Consider the following 4778-nt stretch of genomic DNA (forward strand, 5'->3'; position numbering starts at 1 on the left):
CCTCTTCCTTCAACCCTTGCTTCAACATGAATTTAGTCTTCAACCAATCGAAAGTGAGGTCCACTTCACTAACTTGCACAACACATGGAGACAAGCCTTGGACATGAACAACAGGGCTAAGCACCCACTGAGTACCCTTAGCCATCTACAACACACAAATCTCTTAGTACCTAACCTATGATACATTAAACCACGAGGAAAACAAATTAGGGTTTACACAAAACTATGATATATTAAACCAACCAAAAAATGGGGGTGGAGTTGATTTACCTTCTAGTTTCGAAATCCTGAAGATCCAATGGTGAAACTGGACCGATTCATGAGAGATTTGAGGGGGGTTAGGGTACTGGATGAGAGCGAGTGGATGAGAGGGCTAGAGGTGAGAGTGAGTGGAGATGAAAGGAATGAGAGGGGTAGAGGTGGAGATGAATGGATGAGAGGGCTAGAGGTGGGCCCAAAGAATCTTATCCATTCGAAATTTGCTCTCTGGATAGGGAGCCAGACACCAGGGACCTTGGCGTCTGTGTGCACACTTGCAAATAGGCAAAATGCTCTCTGGATAGCGACCCAGACACCAGGGACCTTGGCGTCTGGGTGTGTTGCAAACTGGCAAAATGCTCAGACATATCATACATGTGTCTGGTCTCCTGCGTGACCAAAATGAGCCAGACGCCAGGACCTTGGCGTATGGTCTGGATAGGGACCCAGACGCCAGGGTTCCTGTTGTCTGGCTCTCTGGATCGGGCATCAGCCAGATCAGACAGGTGTCTAGTCTCCTGTGTGACCAAAACGAGCCAGACGTCAGGGACCTTGGCGTCTGGTCTGGATAGGGACCCAAACGCCAGGGTTCATCAGCCAGATCAGACAGGTGTCTGGTCTCCTGCATGACCAAAACGAGTCAGACGTCAGGGACCTTGGCGTCTGGTCTGGATAGGGACCCAGACGCTAGGGTTCCTGGCGTCTGGCTCTCTGGATTGGGCATCAACCAGATCAGACAGGTGTCTGATCTCCTACGCGACCAAAACAAGCCAGACGCCAGGGACCTTGGCGTCTGGTATGGATAGTTTGCACATAATTTGCACATAATTTCAAATAGGTTGCACACACTTTTAAACATTGGAAATTAAACAAAAATATGAACAAAGCATAGTTTGCACATAATTTCAAATAGGTTGCACATAAGTAGTTCATGATCACACAAGGTCTCGAATAACAAGTTCGCACATGATGTCTTAAATGACATAAGTAATTCATGACCACACACGGTCTCGAATGACAAATTCATACATTAAACAAAGTCTCGATATTTCATCATCGATGCCGGTGCCTTTCCATTTGTCTACTGAGTAGTAGGGGCCACTTTCCCTTCTTGTCACGCGCCTCGTCCTCCTCTCGTGCATCACGAGCCCTTGCAAGTTTTCTTGCCCTCTCTTCTTGACGAGCCTCCTTCTCTTTGCGTGCCCTCTCTTGCTCACGCTTCTTGCGCTCTTTCTTCTCCTTCTCACGACGCTCATGCTCCAATCCCCGTGCAAAGGACTCTTCGAACAGGCGCTGCGTCCTTAAGTAATCTCGATGTTGGTCCCCTTGGGCATCTTTTGGTACCTCGTGATCTATCCAAGTGAAGTACTTGCAAAGTGGAGGAGGCGACTACATAAAAATCATGTTTTTGTTAGTAATATGAGTTCAAACTTGATGAGGTTTTTTGTATGTACACCCAACATACCTGTGGTATGTCATATGCGTTAGTTGGCCTTCGATGATCATATGCATAGTTGGGACACACGAAAAACCTTCTACCTTCTGTCCATGACTTCTTGCGGTCCATGGACACCTTCAGCTTGCAAACATCACCACACCAACATGGTGGTGTGGGCACATCCTTCTCCTTCTCCTTGTCCAACCTGGCCTCCATACACGTCTTCGGTATGTCCTCTTGGTCCGCGCATGCCGGCCTCGTCCTAGAACCGGATGAAGCCATGCCTAGAAAAATAAAAATTGTTAGCACAAGACACAAAGAGATACGTGTGTAAATACAGTAAATCAATAAAATGCTAGGAATTGTATGAACAAATAATATACCATTATTATTAGATCAACCATCTGGATTAAGCAAATAACCGAAGGCCGATCCATTATCAACCATTCCTCTCCGACCACCACCACCTCTAGCACTTGTGCTTCCTCTCCGACCACCACCACCTCTAGCACTTGTGCTTCCTCTCCGACCACCACCACCGTCACCTCTTCCACCTTGTTCACCATCGGTGTCACCTCCACGACTTGTTTTTCCTTTTTTGGTTTTCCTATTCTTGCATGTCCGCTCATTGTGTCCCCCTTCACCGCACACCCCACAGTTGATAGTGTCAGGAGCCTCCATGAAATGACCGCTACCAAATTGTTTCATGCCAGTGTATCCAGCCAGGTCATCCATATCACCCCTAAACCTCTTAGTTCTCCTTCTACCCTTGGTCTCCACCTTCAGAAGAGGGTCTGGCCTAATATGAGGGCCATGGTACTCAGGCCACTGTGATTGGTCCAAGAAAGGGTGAAATCTTGGCGCCCATGTCAACCTAGTAGCTTCCACATGGAACTCTTGCATCTACACCGTTTTTCCATCACAAACATGTATGTTTCTCGCCTTCGCCGCCGTTATCAAATGCGAGCATGGCCAATGATACTTACTAGGCCTCTCGCACTGGCACCACCGAGTCTTCAGACGCACCTCAAATGCAGCACCATCATATTGTCTACCGTCTCGTGTTGTGCCACCTGGCTCATCAATTTGATAGATCATTTCAGTTCTGTCGAATATGATAATTTGTTGCCGTGAAGACTTGCTTGCTTGTAACTGCAACCATTCATCAACCTTTTCCGGATAATCCTTTTTTCACCTATCCTTTTTGCAGTCTCTTTAGAATGCCTCTGAAAGTACTCATTAAGCTTGAAGAATGTGTACTCCACTATTGCAGTCACCGGCAATGCACGAGCACCCTTCAGCACATTGTTGAAACATTCTACCAGATTGCTCGTCATGTCGCCATATCGCCTACCACCATCGTCATGAGCGTGTGCCCACTTGTGCTTCTTGTCGGGTAACGTAGTAATTTCAAAAATTTCCTACGCACACGGAAGATCATGTGATGCATAGCAACGAGAGGGGAGAGTGTTGTCTACGTACCCACGCAGACCGACTGCGGAAGCGTTGACGCAACATAGAGGAAGTATTTGTACGTCTTCCCGATCCGACCGATCCAAGCACCGTTACTCCGGCACCTCCGAGTTCTTAGCACACGTACAGCTCGATGACGATCCCCGGGCTCCGATCCAGCAAAGCGTCGGGGAGGAGTTCCGTCAGCACGACGGCGTGGTGACGATCTTGATGTTCTACCGACGCAGGGCTTCGCCTAAGCACTACAACGATATGACCGAGGTGGAATATGGTGGCAGGGGGCACCGCACACGGCTAAGGAACGATCACGTGGATCAACTTGTGTGTCTAGAGGTGCCCCCTGCCTCCGTATATAAAGGAGCCAAGGGGGAGGGGGCCGCCGGCCAGGAGGAGGGCGCAGGAGGAGTCCTACTCCTACCGGGAGTAGGACTCCCCCCAATCCTAGTTGGACTAGGATTCCCCGAGGGGGAAAGAGAGAGAGGGGGGCCGGCCACCTCTCCTAGTCCTAATAGGACTAGGGGAGGGGGGAGGCGCGCGGCCATCTTGGGCTGCCCCTTTCTCCTTTCCACTAAAGCCCATTAAGGCCCATATGGCTCCCGGGGGGTTCCGGTAACCTCCCGGTACTCCGGTAAAATCCCGATTTCACCCGGAACACTTCCGATGTCCAAATATAGGCTTCCAATATATCAATCTTTATGTCTCGACCATTTCGAGACTCCTCGTCATGTCCGTGATCACATCCGGGACTCCGAACTAACTTCGGTACATCAAAATGCATAAACTCATAATAACTGTCATCGTAACGTTAAGCGTGCGGACCCTACGGTTCGAGAATAATGTAGACATGACTGAGACACATCTCCGGTCAATAACCAATAGCGGGACTTGGATGCCCATATTGGCTCCTACATATTCTATGAAGATCTTTATCGGTCAGACCGCATAACAACATACGTTGTTCCCTTTGTCATCGGTATGTTACTTGCCCGAGATTCGATCGTCGGTATCCAATACCTAGTTCAATCTCGTTACCGGCAAGTCTCTTTACTCGTTCTGTAATACATCATCCCGCAACCAACTCATTAGTTGCAAGCTTGCAAGGCTTAAGTGATGTGCATTACCGAGAGGGCCCAGAGATACCTCTCCGACAATCGGAGTGACAAATCCTAATCTTGAAATACGCCAACCCAACATGTACCTTTGGAGACACCCGTAGAGCTCCTTTATAATCACCCAGTTACGTTGTGACATTTGGTAGCACACAAAGTGTTCCTCCGGCACACGGGAGTTACATAATCTCATAGTCATAGGAACATGTATAAGTCATGAAGAAAGCAATGGCAACATACTAAACGATCGGGTGCTAAGCTAATGGAATGGGTCATGTCAATCACATCATTCTCCTAATGATGTGATCACGTTAATCAAATAACAACTCTTTTGTTTATGGTTAGGAAACATAACCATCTTCGATTAACGAGCTAGTCAAGTAGAGGCATGCTAGTGACACTTTGTTTGTCTATGTATTCACACAAGTATTATGTTTCCGGTTAATACAATTCTAGCATGAATAATAAACATTTATCATGATATAAGGAAATAAATATTT

This window comes from Triticum urartu, chromosome 3A (assembly GCF_056163025.1).
Source record: "Triticum urartu cultivar PI428250 chromosome 3A, HENAU_Tu73, whole genome shotgun sequence".
NCBI classification, from domain to species: Eukaryota; Viridiplantae; Streptophyta; class Magnoliopsida; order Poales; family Poaceae; genus Triticum; species Triticum urartu.